The sequence below is a fragment of the Jaculus jaculus genome, chromosome 15 (genome assembly GCF_020740685.1).
Source record: "Jaculus jaculus isolate mJacJac1 chromosome 15, mJacJac1.mat.Y.cur, whole genome shotgun sequence".
Taxonomy (NCBI): Eukaryota; Metazoa; Chordata; class Mammalia; order Rodentia; family Dipodidae; genus Jaculus; species Jaculus jaculus.
In genome coordinates this window covers 41,302,279-41,324,276 of record NC_059116.1, presented here as the reverse complement: position 1 = coordinate 41,324,276, position 21,998 = coordinate 41,302,279, and the positions used below count along the sequence as shown (strand labels likewise).

At 39.1% G+C, this 21,998-nt stretch overlaps 1 protein-coding gene across 2 annotated transcripts in view; it reads right to left on the bottom strand.

The window, feature by feature from the left end:
- Rit2 (Ras like without CAAX 2) overlaps window positions 1–21,998 on the bottom strand; it is a 415,489-nt gene that overhangs the window by 355,238 nt on the left and 38,253 nt on the right. The window contains exon 2 of one of the 2 annotated variants that reach the window (XM_045135257.1): window positions 16,622–16,675. The exons of the other annotated variant lie outside the window; for it this stretch is intronic. The gene's annotated coding sequence lies outside the window, so the exon portion shown is untranslated. The remainder of the gene's footprint in view (window positions 1–16,621; window positions 16,676–21,998) is intronic. 2 annotated transcript variants of the gene reach the window in all.

The window sequence follows — 21,998 nt, the reverse complement described above, 5'->3', positions numbered from 1 at the left end:
TTGATCTTTTCATAGTGTCCTGAATATCTTGAAATTCCCACTCATACTTTTCTATAAGTTTGTCTTTCTCTTTGTTGGCCTGTATTAGATCTGCCACCTGGTCTTCTAGCTTAGATATTCTGTCCTCTCCTTCATCCATTCTACGGGTGAGATTTTCTACAGAGTTTTTTAGTTCTTTAACTGTGTTCTTCATTGCTAGTAATTCTGACTGGTTTTTCTTTATTATTTCTATTTCCTTATTTATATCTTGTATTGCCTTCTTTATTTCATGTAATTGGTGTCCTGCATCTTCTTTGATTCCTTTGATTTCCTCTTTAAGTTCCTCTTTGACTCCTTTGATTTGTTCTCTGACTTCTTTGAACATATTTACAATCATTCTTTTAAAATCTTTCTCAGGCATTTCCTCTAACTCGTTCTCACTGGAGGTCATTTCTGATGCATTAATACCTTTAGGTGGATTTATATCGTCTTGCTTTTTAGCGTTTCTTGTGTTATAATGTATATATTTTTGCATCTTGGATTAAGTTAATGCTTGGATTTTCTAGCTAGCTGGGTATTCTTAGCTGTATCAATTGGTTTGATGTTATATATTTTCAGGGTAGGAGCTTGAGGTGTTAGATGTGGCTCTTAAGACTCTGAGAGCATCTACAAAGGTGCTCCTAGGGGTTGAGTTTCCCTGCTATGGGGGTATTCAAGTAGGCTGAGTGGAATAAAATACCGGTAGACTCTAAAAGTTAACTAAACACTGTACCCATTCAGTCAAAAACAGCCCCAAGTATGTATGCCAGAGTAGTTATTGTAATAACCAGATCCTCTATCAACATAGAGGTTAAGATTTCTGGTCTGTTGAGGGATCCAAGTCAGCTTGTGACCAAGTGAGACCCTTCCCTGGTGCAAACCCAGTTACCTTGGATGAGTTTGGTCTCAGTCATGTTGCTGCCTGGGTTGTCGGGCTGCTGTTGTGATTTCGGGAGCTGGGCACTGGCTTTTCCTGCGGGGCAAGCCAAACCTGGCAACTGTGGCCCTGCAGATCAGCTCCCCCACTGTGTCTGTCAGCAGCTGAAGCTTCTGCTGCTGGGTCGGCTGTTGTTGCTGCTCCTGGGTCTGCGGCTGCTTGGGCTGCTGTTACTGGTGCCGGAGCCGCTGATGTTACTGCCGAACTCTGCTCCTGCTTGGGTCCCGCTGTCGGCTCAGATTGGCGTGGCCAGGTCCCGGGACCGCTGCTCTGTTTGCCAGAGCTGGGCTCAGATGGTGGGGGAGGGGAGGGAACCGCAGCTACTCTGGTTCTATCTCTGTTCCACGTGTTCTTCTACTTTGAGGTCTGCTGCTCCGTTGCTCACTGCTGCTCTCTCTTCACATTTCCTGAGTTGCGGAGAGTGCGGTGTGAGGTGAAGCTCCCGCACCTGGATTTTCCTGCAGCTGGAGCTGAGCTTGGCGGCTTTCTGGTGCGCAGCCGCAGCCGTGGTTGGCCGAGCTGCCGGAGCCGCTTTTGCCAGCCTGTGCGGGCTCTGGATGCTCTGGATCTCTCCTACTTCTCTACTGCTGCTTCAATTTCCTATACACCTTACTTTTTAGTAAAAGTGTGTATTTTGCTGAGGTTTTTTGGTCTCCCCCCCCCCCCCCCAGGCTGCTTTGGTGTGGTACCTACGCCACCATCTTAACCGGAAGTCCAGATCATTTTTTTTGATATCACATTTGATGTTTGTTCCTGGCTTGATGTGAAAATTATTCTTTAGGGCTGGAGAGATGGCTTAGTGGTTAAGTGCTTGTCTGTGAAGTCTAAGGGCCCTGGTTCAAGACTCAACTCCCCAGGACCCATGTTAGCCAGATGCACAAGGGGGCACATGAGTCTGGAGTTCATTTGAAGTGGCTGGAGGCCCTGGCACTCCCATTTTCTCTTTTCCTCTCTCTCTTTCTCTCTCCCTCTTTCTCTCTGTCACTCTCAAATAAATAAATAAAAATAAACAATATATTTTTTTAATTGTTCTTCATTGCCCACATTCTAACAAAAGCCACTGGGGTTTTACCTTCAGAGGAAGTCTACTGTTGAAACTCAGTGTAGAGCAGAAACTCATCCAAGAGAATTTCAACTTCAGTCACTGTGAGCCTAACAGGATGCTTGTGAGGTCAATTGGAGGACCCAGGGGATGTTAAGTCACCTCTGGATTGGCCAAGGTTTCCAGGGATGGCATGGTGACCCTCAGACAGTGTGTTTTGCTGGAACTTGAAATATTTCAAGAGACTTTCTGAGTTCTAATACATTTGTTTTAACTAACATGGCTGCCTGGTTAGTCTCATTTACTAGATTCAACGCTAACTCATACCTTGTATTGGATAGCCAGGATAAGTGGTGTATGCCTGTAAGATCACCATCCTAGAGAAATAGACACAGGGGATCAGGAGTTAAAAGATCATTCTACATACAGAGCAAGTCTAAGGCCAATCTGGGCTAAATGAACCTGTCTAAAAATAAATAAAAGTATGTTCAGCAATGCAGGTAAACAAATTAAGTCAGTGTTGAGACCATTGTAAGGTCTTGGAGGATACACAGGAAAGATCCATTTTTACTTTCTTCTGTCTGGAATGCTACCAGTGATCTCTCATTTCCAAGGTCATGCTGAGGTCTTACTGTGAAGTTAGGTAGATTTTTTTTTTTTTTTTAACCACTACCCATGCATGCTTATGTGATGCTATCCCATCTGTTTGTTTGGAAATCATATTTCAATCGACTGGTATTACACTTTTGAGAGAATATCATATTTGATAGCTTTTGTATCATCATGGTAAGGCTCATTTCTTATTTTGTTCATTGTTTGTGAAGTTTTAAGTTAGTAAAGGAGTGAATACAATCAACATACTGGTTTGTAAAAATGTCTCCACCTCACATTACAAGCCTTGTAAAATAGCTTTAACAGAGACCACACACCCAGATTTTTGGTTAAAGTTATTTTTGTCATTTCACTTTTCTTAGTTGCAGTATTAACAGTACATTACTTCAGCTCTCTGGAACAAAAGCAGAGTGAATTATGAAGAGCTGTCTGGAAAACCATCCCTGACAGACATGGTGATGGTGAGTCCTGGCTAATGAAATCCCAAGGACAGCCACAGTTGCCTTCATAAACAATGGCATGGTAGAATTGCCTGGAAGTTGTTCTGCACTGATAGAAAGAGCTCTGAATGGAAGTGTCAGGAGAGCTGAGTTCTCACAATGGCTGGTGCTGACTCATTCAGTTTAACTCAGTCACATGGATCTGACAGCATGAGTCCAATATCCTGAACTCTAAACCACATGGTTGGGCTGGGGAGACAGCTCAATGATAAAAGGCACTTGATAGCAAATCCTGCTAACCTTGAGTTCAGTTACCCAGTACCTACTTAAAGCTAGATGCAATGTGATGTACATATCTGGAATTTGTTTGCAGCTACAACAAGCCCTGGTGTATTCATTCTCATTCTCTCTCTCATAAACAAATATGTGTGTGTGTGTGTGTGTGTGTGTGTGTGTGTGTGTGTGTATGTATATATGAATATGTATGCATATACGTATATGTATATACATGTCATATACATAAACACACACACACACATACACACACACACACACACACACACACACACATATGTATTTGGTTTTTTGAGGTAGGGTCTCACTCTAGCCCAGGCTGACCTGAAATTAACAATGTAGTCTCAGCGTGGCCTTGAACTCACAGCAATCTTCCTACCTCTGCCTCTCAAGTGCTAGGATTAAAGGTGTGCACCACAATGCCTGCCTAATAAAAATGTATTTAAAAATAAAGTTAGCCACACAGTCAATGTTAGATATATTCTTTTCTTGGTACTTTTTCTTACCAAATAAGTATTGAACATCTTGGAATTCTATTCTGTTTTAGGAACCCAAAGAAAAAAGGTAAAATAACTTCAAGAAACAATAGAACATGGACATGAGAAAGACAATGATACTTCAGTGCACTAAATGTTATATGTTAGTCACAAGTCTCTGTTTAGGAAAATAAATGAGTGACTCTGACTGCTTCTGTGATGCCAAGGCATCCTGAATCTTGTACAATGAAGTTGTGTTAGGAGTTTATGATGGCCGTCATGTAGGAACTACCAAAGTTTCCAGGGCAAGGAGATGGACTGCTTAGCAGTCCCCAAGGTTTGACAACATGCTCCATTCAGGCATTTCTGGAAATTCAGTAGAAGTGGGACCCAGAGTTCATATGAACTGGGGAGGGTCCAGATGGAGAATGGGGTAAAAATCCAACACTGAAGGGTTCACTGTGTCATGGTGAATGCCTAAAATTGTGTCCTGACAATAATGAATTATTTAGAGGGAATTTCTTTTGGGGGTGATGGTGTGGCACGGTCTTACTCTAGCCCAGGCTGACCTGTAATTATATAGTCTCAGAATGTCCTTGAACTCACAGAGATCCTCCTACCTCTGTCCCCTGAGTGCTGTGATTAAAGGTGTGTGTCACCATGCCTGACTAGAAGTAATTTTAAGTGAAGTTGACATAGTCATAATTGTACTTTGAAAACAAAATCTATTATCAAAAAATGGTTGAGGAGAAAGCTCTGACTTGACATCCCAGAGAACAGGGATAGTTGTGAGGAAGTTTCTTTGAGATGGTGAGAAATGATCAGACTTGATACAAAATCCCAGCAGTGGACCTGGGACCACCGGATGGAAAAGAACCGGCAGAAGATAGACATAGTAGGAGAGGTGGAAGAGTGATACTTCTGGGTGTATGTGGTGGTGACCTCTACTGAGGTTGGAAAGGATGATGTTTCATTACCAGAAAGGAGCAGCTTTTCTTTCTTTCTTTTTTTTTTTTTAAAGAGAGACAGAGAGAGATATCCCAGGACCTCCAGGTACTGCAATCGAATGCCAGATGCATGTGCTCCCTTGTACACATGTGTGATATTGCATGCTAGCATGCATCACTGTATGCCTGGCTTACATAGGACCTGGAGGGTTGAACATGAGACCTTAGGCTCTGTAGACAAGCACCTTAAGCATGAAGCCATCTCTCCAGCCTGCTTCTGGGTTTTTGATAGATAACATCTATCAAGACATTGACCTCTATGTGTCTACTACTCACCAAAATATAGTAAGAAAAATTATAATTTAATTCTTCCCAAATTATCTATTTCTCCCTTTTGTACTAACTATGAAATATATAAATCAGTCTAAATCTTAATTAAATAAATAAATGAATAAATTGATTTTTGTATGTTTTGCCTTGCAGTTCACTAACTTAGAAATAATATAAGCCATATTGTCTAATGATTAACTTATAAAAATTGGAAAATCAGAAATGCCAAAAGAAAGCTTTAACATTTAATATGCCTTGGGGTTTGGCCTTTTGGCCTTGTGGATTAGCATAAATTCGGTCACATCTTATGTGGTGCACAAGGGTTCCTCCAGTTCCTCAAGGCAAAAAGAGCCAGCATCCTGAACAGGCCATCTTCACTCAAGAATTTACCTTAGAGCTGGAGAGATGGCTTAGTCATTAAGCACTTGTCTGTGAAACCTGAGGAACCCGGTTCAAGGCTCAATTCCCCAGGACCCACGTTCTCCAGATGCACAAGGGGATGCACGCGTCTGGAGTTTGTTTGAAGTGGCTGGAGGCCCTGGCATACCCATTCTCTCTCTCTATCTGCCTCTTTCTTTGTCTGTCACTCTCAAATAAATAATTGAAAATAAACAAAAAAATATTTTTTTTTAAAAAAGAATTTACCTTAAACATTTTGCCTTTTCCTGACACTGCCCTTTGATTCAACAGTGGCTAATAAATAATGATCAAATTATTTTCCTTCTCCTAATGTAGGATTTAATGATTGCATTGACTGTCATCACAAATGTAATTAAAATGTTAAATAATACCATTGCTCTATCGATTAAAGACCTGACCCTCAATTATTACAGATATATGGAATCCTTGACAAATTCAATTAGAGCTATGTAAAGAAAGATGAGCCACTTTCAATAAAGATATATTAATTAAGCTACTAGTTTCTTTTATGATACATGGTAAGTTATACAATAAAAAAATATAGTTTGTGAGGGGATAATGTTTCTTTACTCTCAGTCCTTTATAGGATTATTCCTATAACCTCTCAAATGAACCTCCCTAATCCCTCTCACATATAGCATCACTTATAAATTTCCTAATTGAACACTCAAATCATCTTCCTAATCTATTGGCCTGAAATGTATCATGAAGCATGACAGGTAGGGACGAGGGGTCCATTCAGGCTGAACCTTTCACAAGAGTGTTTTTGTCCGTGGGTCTGTCTTATCTGTCTAGTTCCTTCTTTTATGGAAATGAGACAACATTTTACAAAGTTTTTTTTTTTTTTTTTTTTTTTTTTTTCCTCTCTAAGAACTATTTAGTTCCTTCACATCTTTAGTGACTTCTACTGACCTTCTACACTGAATTCTCTGACTGCCCTTTTCCTCCTGTGGTGACTTGAATCACATGACCCCCCATTAGCTTATGTTTTATTAATGCTTGGTTCCCTGCTGATAATTTTGGAGGCAGAGCTTAGATGGAGGAGAGGTATTTTTGAGTTCAGGCTTTGGGTTGTGATAGTCAGCTCCTCCTTGCTACTGTTTTTTGTCTTTTGTGGCAGGAGTGATACCCATTCCCTGCTCATGCCATGCTTTTTCCTACCATCATGAAACTTCCCCTGAAGACTGTAATCCAATATAAGCAACTCTCCTCCCATCAGCTGCTTTTGGTCAGGTGCTGTGTAGCAGTAAGTAGAAGGTAACTACAACAGCCCTGACATATGTTAATACCCACCACCTCAAGTGGCCTGTGGAAATGAGGGTGGGAACAGTGGCCAGGAAGTAGTAACAGATGATAACAGTATTTCACTCACAGAGACACATCTCATGTTTTCTCAAGTCTCAGCATGACTTTTAGATAGATACTGCTTATTTGTGAATGACAAATTGCCAAAGCTCTGCCAACTTTTAAGGAGAAGCCAGAGCCACAGTATAACAGGCATGGGATTATAGTCAGGACACTGGGGTTTAAACTGTTATGCTGTTCCTCAAAGGCTCTGTGCACTGATGTATTAACCTCTGTCTAAAATTTTTATTTAATTTCTTAATACCTTATTACAGGTATATTTGTGAACAAGGTCCCTAGGCCCAAGTGAGAAACACAGGGAGTTTAGGTAACTTGTCCACAATCATATTAAAACATACACACACACACACACAAAGAAAAAAAAAAAAAAAACCTGTACCAAGTAGTCAGTCTACCCTCAGAATCACTACTCTATTTTTTGTGCCTCTATGGGAAATGCCAAAACCTTCTCATGCAGTAATAGTTTCTGTAGGTACAAAATAAGTATGTAATTGGTTTAAGGGTTAAGTGGATGATATGGAATAAATATGCATAAGGACTTGTAATCCTTAGAAAAATATATACATATAAAAATTCCTGTTATTATCAGCAACTAATGGCTACTTGAGATCTGGGAGTAGAGATTCAATAGTTTTATCCTACAAAAGTGGTTCTGGTTCTATGCAGGTAGTGTAAACCTCATGAATTCTTGCTGATTTCATTCAAGTGTGTCCAACTTTTTGATAGTGTAACATGACATTATCACCCACAAAGTTCACCCTCAAGAATCATATGATTGAGTTACCAAGAAATTCTCAAAATAACCCCATAATGTTGTAAGTATTTTTTGACTGATTGTGCTATTGAGATGCATTTTGGCTTGCTTCCATGAAGTAAGGCCCAGGAGTATGGTTTTGATACACCTAGTTGTTTTAAAACATGGATGTTATCAAATATAAACTCACACCAAAATAGTATCCAGGTAAACACAGTAACTGATGGAGCCTTGTTCTGAAGTAGGACAGAGAAAGGTGTTCCTTGTGGGAAGAACTCTCTATTGGACCTGGCATCCACTTACCAGCAGAAACAATAAGATAACCTACTGTTGGATCACAGACTTGCTTTAATATTTGCTTCGAATATAGTAGTCCAAGTTTAATTTGAACTCTGTTTCACTATTTTTAATCATTTACCTCCTTATGACATGCTGGTATGTTAAGGTGCCAAATGCAGAAGCCAGGCAACTCCATATTTAGAAAGTAACATGTAGAGCAGCCTTTGGCTCAATGTTGGCTCTGCCTCATACCAACTCCAGATCCCAGCCAGCCTGACAGGATGTTTGTGAGTACAGACGTGAGGCGTTACGTGTGCAGGGCCACAGGTTTGCATGACTGCTGGGGAAGAGCAAGGACCCGAAGGTAAGTAGGAAGACGACACCACTCACTTGGAAGCTCTAAGACTTCCAGGAAGAGGCCGAGTGTTTTCTTTGACAGTTCATAAATGTGATACTTATAGGCCTAACAAGATGGCTAAGTTTCAGCAAAGGACTAATCTGAAACTCCTGGGAGCCAAATTGGATGATTTCAAGTATTATGTTCACCAAAATGAACAAAGGACACAATAGACAGGATAGACAGGTGCTCTGTATGGACTTGAGATAATGAATTACAGACTAACTGTTGCTCAGGTTCCTTACATAATGACGAAGGGAAAGGTCAATGATATGTAGACAATAAGTACATTGACCAGAGAAACAGACCTGGGAGAATATGGAAAATATTTTCCATGACCTATGGGGCTCTCTGCATTTTGCTTCTGGTCCTAAAACTGCCTTGTTTTCTTATCAGTTTGCCTGATGCCTTGATTACTATGAAGGTTTCCTTTTATAGCAGGAAATAATCTTATGGTATTTTAAAACAAATCACTTTTATTACACATTGGCCATTCTGGTTTTAAATTATTCTTAACCTTTCCTTTTTATATGTAGGGATGAATTAATCCTTCACATTTTATTACTCAAATGGGCGAGACTCTGAACATAAGTCCAAAATACCCTGCCTCTGTCAGATGCTCCTAATTACTCTCTGTGGTTGCAGTCACCTCACCATTTTCATCTACATTTGGGCCATCAATCTTTCTGTGTGGGATTCATTTCAGTTACTTTTAGTTGCATCAGTTCATGGGTAGCCCTCCAGACCCATGAATGCAATACCATTACTTATGAAAAACTTTTGCGTTTATTTGGATGGCACATTTATTCAGTCTACCAATCCACTATAATTCTATATCCCATGGAACCATGACTAAAAATATCAAGAAATTAGTGATGACTGCTCAATAATTTATCTAATTAACAAAAATGACCATAGAGAGTCATATTTCTATGAAGTGGACAGCGGAGGAGAGGAACCAATGAGAACAAAGTTCAGAGACATATTTGTAAGAAGATGCCATGATGAAGCCATTATTGTGTGTGACCACCTAAAAGTGAATTACAAAGAAAAACAAAGGAAAGCAATGTAAGCTTCACACTTCTGTCTGACCATGTCACAGTGCCTTATCCAGAGCTATGCTCCCCAGGAACACTGGATGAATGATGGAAATGGCACAATGACAGCAGGACACAAATGAATATATGAACGTGGCCACATGAAATGGTGGGTTAAAGACTGAATAAAAGCAAATTAGTGAAGAAAGTTTTTCTACTTCAAGCATAAATACATCCAAATCAAAAGAGGGTGAATACAATGTTCTTTAAATTCTCTAGAAGAAAATTAAAATGATTAAATACAATATCTCACTCATTGCCCATAAAAATGAGCTCTGTGATATATTTTAAATGGCTTTAGTAATTCTGCAAATGCAATGTCACACACATTCTGTCAGAAAAGTTGATGCAGGGGATAGAGAGATGGGTTAGCGGTTAAAGGCATTTGCTTGCAGAGCCTGCTGTCCCAGATTTGATTTCCTAGTACCCATGAAAAGCTGGATGCACAAAGTGGCACATGTATCTTGAGACTGCAGTGGTAGGAAGCTCTGCAACACCCACAATCACTCTCTTTGTGTGTGTGTGTGTGTGTGTGTGTGTGTGTGTGTGTGTGTGTACCTTTCTCTCTCTCTCTCAAATAAGAAAGAAAGGAATTAAGGAAGGAAGGAAGGGAGTGAGGGATAGGAAGAGGGAGGGAGGAAAGTTAATGTTATTTAAAATATAGCACAAGCCCGGCATGGTGGCACATGTTTTTAATCCCAGCACTCTGGAGGCAGAGGTAGGAGGATTGCTGTGAGTTTGAGGCCATCCTGAGACTACATAGTGAATTCCAGGTCAGCCTGAGCTAGAGTGAGACCCTACCTCAAGAAACCTAATAGCTAGATAGTTAGATACATAGATAGATATATAGATAGATCAAAACAAAATTGAGCAGATCTTACATTAAATAAATGACATTATCATTATTAATTTCCAGAGATTGCAGGAGATAGAGGGTTATGAGTCTGCACATGTTGTTGGTCTAGAAAGGAGATATTTGGATACAAAGGAACATAAACTTCACAAGTAATTTATGGGCCTAGTGATCAAGGATGTGAATATAGACAACAGCTGTCTTTCCCAGTTACTGGTGGCAGATGCTCTTGGTGATGGTAAACAGGACTTCATGGCTATGGCTCAGCAGTAGCAGCTCAGAAATGAGAATTCCATAAGAGAAAAGACTATGCCAAGCCCTCCTCTGCCTTCCAAATTTTATTGGCTGCCATTGTGTGCCTGAGTAACTGACCCGTGAATGTTTACATGAAGCCAAGCTCTAGACCTGACTGAAAATGGGAGCATTAAATAAGGTCAGCTAAACAATATGACATGCCTTAACGCAGTGGGCCTGGAAAACTGAACAACTAACCAGCTGTTATTGCTACCCTGACACTTGGCAGGAAAATTTCTACAATAATGTTTCTGATGGTCTAAATAAGGGTCTCAACTTTAACAGTTCACTGACAAGGAAAAAGGCCAATAGACTAAAAATGACATTAGCCCTCTACAAAGTGAGGCCATCACTGTGAACCCCATAAATACCACAGTGTATTGAATCTGAAAACCAACAACAGTAATATTATACCCAGGGCTTTGCAGATCTGTCATCAGAGCTAATAAAAATCTATTGAAAAACTTATTGGGAAGCTTTCTGGAGAGATTTTCTCCCAGGGAAATATGTGTTTACAGGAACCATGGTTTAAAAGGTAACTAAGTTACCCACCGTATTTTAGTCTGAGAAATGACCAATAGGGGACAGTGTAAGTGAGGGCACTTAAGGAACAAGAATTTGACACTTGACAGCCATTTTATTACACCTTGAACATATTGAGGAAATAAATCGTGAAGGGCATAAAGAATTTGAGTCTTGAAACTACAGGCCTGAGAACAAAATCCAAATCTCATGGAGTCTTGGAAGATGGATTTGTGGAACTGGGCACATCTGAATGGCCCAGGGCCTCAAGATGATCAGTACTTTAGGTTTTTCCCAGGAGGGATCATGAAGATATCTTTTGACTAGACAAAGTTATTCTCTGTGATACACCATCATCAAACTCAGGAAACAACATCTTATTACTGAACCATTTGGTCATATTTAAAATGTGCTAAATAAACATATTTAATTTCGTTCACTAGGCGTTTCTTTTCCATGGTTGGATTCTTGATTTGATGATAAGACAATGGCTGCTGCGGGGGTGGCCTGCGTTCACGGTACCAGAGCAGACGCCTTGTGAATACAATACACACGTCATCTACTTATCAAGGCAAGAGAAATAGCAGATAGAGACACATTCATATTTGCTATGGGCAGTTTTTCCCCATGCCTCCTCTAGTCCACGAACATATTATAATCAGAAGACCTATTTTCTGCTCTCTTTGATGGTGCACTCTTACTGTTGGAATTAAATCACAGAGGCCTCTCGTCCTTGGCTTTCCTATGTGGAACACTATATATAGAATGAGTTACTGCAAATGAAGAAGGGCCAGAGCCATAAACCTGTCACCCTCATCTCCAGGATTTTCTTCCCAAATAGCACAGCACACTTTCTTGCTATTACTTTGCATTGAAAAGGGACAAGATTCTCTTAAATCTAGGCATCTGTGAATCTCATGTCTCAACGTTCTCAATAATACAAAGGAACTGGGAATATTAAGCATGTATTTTTGAATTTTTTTTGGGGGGGGGATGAAGAGCTGTCATGCATATCCAGTAAACTGACATTCAATATTTAGTTTGTATGAAAGCCAGCATATGTTTAGCATTAGTTGAAGATTTGGTTTTAATGACATGCAGTTTTCATACTCCATTCAGAAACCACCCATGGTTCTGGGTCAACAATGCTGATATGTTTTCTAACCATGAAACCAGTCTTCAAATGAGTGGCACTGCCTATTTTTATACCATCTAAGGGAGAGGCAAATGCAGTAAATTCCTGGGTCCAAGAAACTAGAAGTAATTTTGAAGCCAAACAGTCTTAGAAAACTTAAAGTGTCTGCTCTGCTCAGGTAACCAAAATACAGTAGTGCATGTTCTAGATTTGTAGAAGAAAGCAGAATACAATGAAGATGACAAATCTGAATGAAATGTATCAGGAAATTTTAATTTTTTGGAAATTCATCTTGTTAGTTTATATTTGTGAATTAAAGTAGTAATTAAGCTCAGAAAGAAAATTAAATGAGTAGTGGCTTAGGAGACATCAGCATTCTTGTATTTTCTAATGGTTTACAACCACAAGCCCGCTACTACTAACTATGTTGATAGCAACACAGGGAATTCTTTTACTGTTATTTTTTATATTTTAAGTAATAGTAATAACCTGTATGTATAACAACAACATAAAATTACCTTAGAATATATAGAAGGAATACTCAGGTAACTTTTAACATAAGAACTAGGTATGATGTGTTATTGTTAAAAGTAAGTATTCCAAATTAGCTTGCTTTCCCAAAAGCAACCTGGCTTTGGCTTCACCCTAGAACTTGCTGGGAACATGTGCACTCAGTCCCCATTGATGCTAAGTCACATGGGCTTTTTTTTTTTAAATTTTTATTTATTTATTTGAGAGCGACAGACACAGAGAGAAAGACAGATAGAGGGAGAGAGAGAGAGAATGGGTGCGCCAGGGCTTCCAGCCTCTGCAAACGAACTCCAGACGCGTGCGCCCCCTTGTGCATCTGGCTAACGTGGGACCTGGGGAACCGAGCCTCGAACCGGGGTCCTTAGGCTTCACAGGCAAGCGCTTAACTGCTACGCCATCTCTCCAGCCCTCACATGGGCTTTTAAACAAGAACCATATGCACTTTGTAGTTTGAGAGACACTACTTCATACTCAGAAGATGAGACATATCCCTGTCTGTGTATGTGAGTATATAGGGCACATGCATACACATAACTCTCCAAAAATCATGTTGTCATTAAAGTCCACCTGTAGAAAATATCTGTGTCATTGTTCCAGGCACACCACCCTTAACCCTAAACCGTGCTTCTCCCTGTCTCTCCCTACTCGGGAACTAAATGGGATCAAAGTTCCCCAATTCTCAACCTGGATGCTCACGTATTCTGGTCACAGACCTGGCCAAGCTTGCAAAGGGCTTGAGACTTGAGAAACACATGGAAATGAACTTCCCTCAGTGCATTTTCCAAAGAGGAATTCCATGACAATTATGTTAAGATAATAACTGCTGGTTTACATGAAATATAAATTGTGCAGGATTTTATATGCATTGTCTCATTTATCCCCACAATGACAGTATGACACAAGTGTGAATATCTTATTTTACAACTGTCACTAGTGACTTTCAGAAAGGTTAAACTGATCACCTAATGTCATGCAGCTAACATGTGCAGAACATGTTAGGATTTGTACAATAAAATACCTGTCATTCTTGCTTTGAACATAGTATTTAAGTGCATGGATATGATACTAATTCCTACAACTCCATCAATATTAGGAGTTAAATGGAGATTTTATAGACTACATATACATCAAAAACTAGGTAGCATCACTGAGTGAGAGACAAGGCAGTGATCTGAATGGAGATTCCCTGTTATGACAGTGATGTGCATCTTTCCCATGCACACCTACTTCAACATATTCTGAGCTCTTGTAAATTAAAAATCCAAAGGAGTTGTTCTAGAGCCACTAAGCTGCTTAATTTTTTTTCTAGCTATACTATGAGTTTCCAGTAGGGAGAGAAACTATCCTTACATTTTTGATCCTTTATTCCAGAGTGCATGGTCTGGGTCCTGTACCAGTCTTTAAGATGTTTGTAGATCAATTGACTAGCCAACTGTGCGATGTACTATGAAAGTACTCATGATTCCATCAAAAACTGGAGCGTATGTATCTTCCATTTGCTTAAAGACACAAAAGGTAAAATTCCACAGAATATCATTCTATTTTGATACATCCTACAACCCATATTTCTTAACCATTTGACTGGACTTCATTTGCAATAGCATAATATTAAAGTTACAAGTCCTAAGCTTTGGATTACAATGTGGAATATGCATGATCAAGTGTGCACAACTCCAAAGCACCTCCACAGATGCCTGTTGTCCCTGTAAGAACCAATGGATTGAGAGGTTCATAAGAGCATTGGCTGAAATGTTCTAAGTCATCTAGATTCTTCATTTCAGCACTGAAAAAGTTAGTGCATTAAAAAAATTATTTTTATCTGACACAATGAAATGACCACATGCTTAAGTGTGGGTGAGTGGTGCTTTGTTAACTGGGTGTATTAAAAGGAAAAATTATGGGTTGGGAAGATGGTTCAGCAATTAAAGGTACATGTTTGCAAAGCCTGACAGCCTGGCTCTGATTTTCCTGTACCCACATAGAGCCAGATGTACAAAGTGGCACCTGCATCTGGAGTTTCTTTGCAGTGGCAGAGTGGCAGGAAACCATGGTGCATGCTCCATCTCTCTTTGTCTTTTACCTCTTTCTGTCTCTCAAATAAATTTAAAAAATTAATATATAATAAAATAGAAAAAGGAAGCCTTTTCCCATTCATACATCATGGAAAGTTCCTCCCATTTTTTCTTTCAGTAGTAGCTGAATTTCCAGTCTTATATTGAGGCCTTTGATCCATTTGGGCATGATTTTTGTTCATGGTGAGATGTGTGGATCCAGTTTCATTTTCCTGCATATGGTTATCCAGTTTTTCCAGCACCACTTGTTGAAGATGCTCTCTTTTTTCCAGCCTGTATTTTTTACAGCATTTGTCAAATATTAAATAGCTATAGTTACGTGACCCAAAGTCCCAGTCCTCAATTCTGTTCCATTGGTCTATAATCCTCTTTTTATGCTTGGTCCTTAAAGGGAATACCTGAATCACAGGGCCCTGGAGAGGGGATGATGAAGACTAACCTTAATGTCCTCCTGTTTCTCTCTCTCTCTCTCTCTCCCTCCCTCTTCGGTCTCTTCTCTCTATCTCTTTTATATTACCTATCTTTTCTTTTTTCTCCTTTTCCTTGGCACTGGCCTGTAACTCCCAGTACCAGCATGTGGTTAACATCTACAATGAGCTGTTGATCAGAGAGATCTATAAGGTTTCCTAAAAGACGATGGATTTCTGTCAGAGTACTTGATGACACCAAAGGTTAGTGGTAAGACCTTATTGCCAATGACACCACATGCTGTCAGTATGGAACATGGAGTGATCTGGCTGGAATCTGGAAGAAAGTCAGTCTCCAGAGATCTCATCTAGTGCCAGAAGGTGCTACATGAGTGACTGGGGGGAAATGACCAACATCTGTGCAAACAACTCATGGCCTAAGCTACTCAGCAGCAAACAACCTGACATGATTCTCACACAAGTGCAATAATGGCAAACAGCCATGGTGGGTAACCAACTTTTCTTGATTTGACTAGTGGATCCACTCAGTGTTATGGAACCCACAGCTGGAGTTGAGAAACAAGTCAGAACTATATATGAAAAACATGCTTATTCCCCATTATTAAGCTCCCACCAGTCATGGGCTACAAGAGGGCCTACACCTATTAAATTCTCTCTAAAATAATAATGGTCATCCCATTTATCTGGTGCTGACTGCACTGTCCACTGGAGCATTTCCTTGTCTTTTTCAGATGGATGCAGATCCTGAGGAGGGAATCAGCCCATCACACCTCAACAGGGTCCTAGGTGAAACCAAGCATGATTGGGGAAATAAACAAGAGTGGTGCTCTCTTGGTGAGCCTGTTACCAGCACAAGGGTGAAGGTGATTGACATAGAGATCCCTCAACTCCTACCAAACCAGATATCCAGAGACACGGAGGCTCCCAAGACCTCATCACTGAAGTATATCTAAAATGAACCCATCATGGCTCAGGGAACTTTGTGGAATTGGGGTTGGAAAGATTGTTAGAGCCACATGTTGGGACACAGAGACATTGCCTGTTACCCATAACTAATGGCTAATCCCACAATGCATGACCTACATTCCCCAGCAAGGAGGGCTCCTGTGGAGGGGGGATAGGAGATAGACTAAGGATGGTACCAACATGGCTGTACACACTGCACACATAACTAATAAAACACAGACAAAAGGAAAAAGTAATCCTAGCAAGTCAGAACACAGAACAACATATAAAGCATTGATTAGACAGAGGAATTCTAGCTCCATCATGATATAAATAACTTAGAGAATTGACTGAAGTACAGGTGGAATGAGTTAACAAACTTGGTGGGTTTTGTTAAAGGGAAATAACACAGGCACATTGAAAGTGAATATACCTTAAATAGATGGTCCTGGTGTATTCTATTTTCTTTGAAGGTTTATAGCTAAAGCTGGAAGATAAAATCACAGTGGAGTATGTTTGATTCAAATTAAACAACTAAATTATGACTGAAGCAATACCTTTAAAATGCTTATTAAACAACAGAGGACTTGAGGAAAATAGCAATATTACTGTTTTAATTTTGGAGTCATTTACTTTGAATAATTATATTGTACAGTTAAGTTAGGAAGGCTGTTGATGATAATAGTCACTATCCGTACGTCTAAGACTTCTGTTTGCAGCCACCTAGCCAGCACAGTGCAGACAACCATTCCTTAAGCTGGAGAGAATGCTAACCTACATGAACTGGTCTGCTTAGCTCCACTGGAGACATTTAAAGGTAAAAATGTAGCAAACTCTGTTTTTTATACAAGAAACTAAAACCCAATAGCTACGTGCAATGGTTCCTTTGTTTGTTTGTTTGTTTGTTTGTTTTTGAGGTAGGGTCTCACTTTGGCCCAGACTGACCTGGAATTCACTATGGAGTCTCAGGGTGGCCTTGAACTCATGGCGGTCCTCCTACCTCTGCCTCCCAAGTGCTGGGATTAAAGGCGTGCGCCACCATGTCCGACCAATTGTTCCTTTTATGAAAAGAATGATGTAGGGAAACTGACAACCCTAAGCTATTGGCATACTTGACAAAATTCATTTATTGAATTCTGTTTCAAAAGTCATTTTAGGTTGATTGAAGTAGTTTTATGGATCCTAATTTAGTAACATGTTCCAATCAAGAATCCAATTCAATAACATTAAATGTCAAATTTGACACATGAGATATTTCCTTTTATTTAGGGTATAGCTTTAAGTATTATAACATAAAATTATATAGAACTTTAGTGGCAGTTTGGAATATCACCAAATAATGAGGATTAAAACACTTTTGTTCAAAACCAAGAATTACAGACTTCTTTTATTGTGTTACCAAACAGAAAACATACAAGTGTCATATCAATAAACAGATGTGGGGCATAAGAACAAAGAATAGAATGTGTGTTAAGCACCTACAGAACTGGAGGCTGGATTTTAGTGGAACTCACAGGATATTGACATTTTATAGCAGAATTAAAAATTCTTAGTAAAACTGTCTTAAAAATATGAGCCATCACTTTTACAGATAATTAAAAACAGGAATAAGGTTTCATGAGCTGGGGAATTGTTCAGTGGCTAAAGGTGCTTGCTTTCAAAGCATAATGGTCTGGGTTCAGTTCCCCAGTACCCATGTAAAGCCAAATGCACAAAATTGCGCATGTGTCTTAAGTCTGTTTACACTGACAAGAAATTGTGATGTTCCCAGTGTTTCTCTTTCTCTCTTTCTCTATCATAAATAAAATAAAGTAAGATATTTAAAATTAGAAAAAGAGAATGTGTAGAATCCTTAACAATCAATCAATAAAGTCTGGTAAACAAATACATGGGCTCCCTCATCAGGGGACCATCTGTTTCAGAGATGGTATCAACCTTGCTGAGGGAAAGTAAGTTTATGTAGAGGGAATCCTGACATCTTTCTAATTCACCGTAAAGGTGCACTGGAATATCAAATAACTTCATAAAGACATTTTAAAGCATTGTCTTCCAGTTGGAATAATACATGGCCTTTTCAAAGAAGTTAAGCATATTCAATATTGGTGACTGTCTTGCTCCTCTGACTTAGTAGCTACAGTAGTGCACATATTAGAAGTGACTAATATCACCTTATATCCCATATGGAAATTAAACAGGATGTAGTTTTAGACAGAACACAGTCCTGGGAGCAGTAGGTGACAGGCAGGTCCTTATAACACTTAAAGCACAGTGGAGCAAGGTGACTTCCTGGAGTACTTTTCTTCTGTGTTCATGTGTTGGGTTTTAATACAGATATATCTTTAATGAATGTGTCCTGAGTTAATAATGGGCCCTATAAGGATAATTTTGAAAAATCAAACATTAGAGATAAATTCTCATTCTTAGTCAATGTAAATATTGGCCAGATGTTATACTATCTATAATTTCACTAGAGTTTTATTTTCCACAATTCTCATAATAGCAATTTAAGTAGATATACTTGTTTAGAAATACTCAGACTTCTAGAAGTTTTCATCAAAACTTCATCTTCTCTCTCTTGTCCTTCAGAAACATAAAGTAAAATCACAAAACAGCTATTGACATCATTTTAGCTGGATCTTTTCTCGTTTTGCTTTTATATCTGTAAGATTTTTTTTGTTCAATAAACATTACATCAAAATTTCTAGGCTACAAGGACATGCCTTTAACATGCAGAAATATTGTACATATTCATTTGTTTTACTTGTGTTACTAACAATTTTGCACGCACTGGGAAAATGCTGTAACATTGAAGTACCTCAACCAGACTACATACAGATACTTTAACAAGTAAATAAAATGATTTATCTTCTTTACCTCTACTAACTGTCATTTGTAATTCCATCCACCCCCCTTTGAATATAAAGCATGTAATATATCATGCAGAAACATTTGAATATCTTGAGGAATTAAATAGTATTAGCCAACTTCTTCTAGCTGGGACAAAATACATTACTAAAAAAATAATGATAATTTAGGGGAGGAAGAGTTCATTTCAGCTTGGAAAGAACAAGCTAGAGTCATATCGACAGGAAGGAAGTAGAGAGAAAATAATAACAGTGCTGCTCAGCTAGTTCTCTCCATTTTATACAGTTCAGGATTTCAGCCTAGTCTAGATGAGTTTTCCTACCTTAATTAACCTAATAAAAATAATCCTTCACAAATCAGTAAGCAATAAAAAGTGATAATGAAAGCAGAACAAGTGACCTCCATTCATTGCCATCATGAAACTGTTTACAGAGAAGGTAGAGAGTTTAGATGAAGATATAAACAAACAGAATTCAGAAAAACAAACCAGATGGGGAAATTTTTGATATATAGATAATGCCCCATTTCAAAACATAACTGTGGTAGAGTAAAATCATGGCTAAGGTTTGTTTAGTGAGTAGTAGCATTAGTGTAAGGCTATACAATTTCTGTCAGATGCAGTAATTAAATTGTGTGAGAGATGATTTTAACTTTTAGCAATTTTTCTCAAGTTAAAATTTGGTGAGCCTCCAAATAAATATTTTGAGGGTGTCTTAGCCAGAAATTCCAGCTGAATAAAGATAACTGTTTTTGATCTAAGTGAACAGTTAGTCTATCATTATTAAAAAAATGCAAGTATTTTGCTATTAACCAATGAAAAGTCTGTGCTACAAATTGATCTCCCAGTATGACCTAAAACCATGTTTATATTGATTTATGATTGGTTATCTTCAAAAAATTTAAAATAAAATCCATAGAAAACTTACTTAACCCCTATTACTAGGGCTTATAAAGCCCATTTTAAGAAGCATTACCAAATAGGCAACATAGGAGTATACATGTTTGAAACAAATACTGAGGTGTTGCCTAACAGAAGGAATATTTCAGAGAATTTCATCCCTAGGGACAATGGGGAACATGTGAAATAGCATGTTTATTAAGCCATTCTAGCACCAGAAAGCTAAGATCTTGGGCTTCATCTAACTGCTAAGTATCAGAGAGGCAATTAAAAAATACATAATCCTGTTAATAAAGGGTTCATAGTGTACATATTTTAAAAAGTTCATTTAACAGTGAGAACATTAAAATAGAGAGGCAATAGCAAATAAATTTACAAGGTTGTGCCATTTATCACAGCTTGAAGACAAGAAATGACTGAGTGACTAGGTTTAAGTGCATTCATGAAGAAAAGCAAGGAGTCTGTCATTCCAAATAGAATAGGGAAATTCTCAGCAGAATGTTCATTTGCCAGGACTTTACAGTTGCCCCAGACTGTTATTTTATTTTATTTTATTTATTTATTTATTTATTGGAGAGCGACAGACACAGAGAGAAAGACAGATAGAGGGAGAGAGAGAGAACGGGTGTGCCAGGGCTTCCTGCAAACGAACTCCAGATGCGTGTGCCCCCTTGTGCATCTGGCTAACGTGGGACCTGGGGAACCGAGCCTCGAACCGGGGTCCTTAGGCTTCACAGGCAAGCACTTAACCACTAAACCATCTCTCCAGCCCTGCCCCAGACTGTTTTAATATATCTGGCAGCATAGAGGTGGGAGAGAACAGGATAGAACCTTGAGACCAGAAAGGGCAGGCAAGGTGAATAAATGTTTCTTTGCTATTACAAGAATGGAAGCTTTGATGCAGGGATTGTGTGGCAAGGAGGCTGGAAATGTCTATTGCAACCTGCTCTCCAGGTTTGTAGGAAAGTAACCAAGTTGTTAAGTAGCTGACTTTGTCTTTAAGCTATGGGGAGTTCTTCGAGCACCAGAAGCAAGAAATTACAGAGTTGCGTTGACATTTTAATATAATAACTCTGAGGAAAGATATAGCCACATTGGCAGAAAGAAGGATATAGCAATGTCATTCAAAATAATTTGTGAGTGCCTGGGATAGAAAATAGTGATAGTGGAAGAAGGAACAACTGTATTTATGAGGTCACATGAGTGGACACACACAATATGTTCAAGTGACTGAAAGGAGGAAATTAAGCAGGACCCATGTCCAGCTTATGGGATACATATCCATTGAAAATGAGAATGCAACAAGTAAAGGTTTTGGAAAGAAGATAGCAAGCTCAGGTTTTGACGGGTAAAGGGAACAGAGAATATGAAATACTACTCTATTGCAGCCCTAATTGGCAAACAAAACACAAGCATAAACATAGGTTGGTAATCCTGGGGCCTGCACAGTTTCAAAATTCAGTAACTTTCCAGCTGACCATTTGAGGAAGAAGCAAACATCAGATGCAGTTAGTTAAGGAAACAGTTTAAGGTGTTGTATTCCTTCCAGAATTCTTTAAACGAGTTTTCAGATTCACAACTTTAAATGAACCTATGGCATAGATGAAGATAGGTAAACTGAGAAACAATGCAAAGAGTGAATTTTCCATAGTTACACTAGTTGAGGTGAGGTCTCATATGCAAGCTCTAGATAACCCACTCAGTCCATGCATCTTCTCTCAGAGAGTGGCTAATGAAAGGTTCTGTGAACAAGGGTAGAAACCAAGAAAAACATCTAAGAGTTTTGTGTTTCTTCTTGTCCTGACTTCTCTTGGGAAAACATAAGCAGATAGGAAATTCATGACAGACCACAGAAACAAGGTTACCAGGTGCAGAGTGGTGAACCAGTGAGCTTCGTGTGGTCACCTATAGCTGTATGGATGACACAAAGGCTGCTGTGTCACCGACAAGCTCATGCCAGCATGGCTGACTAATCATGAACCTCCCAAAACTACCTCCAGTTGGAGAATCTCTTCTGTCTACTACTCTATACCAGTTGCTGCAGCTT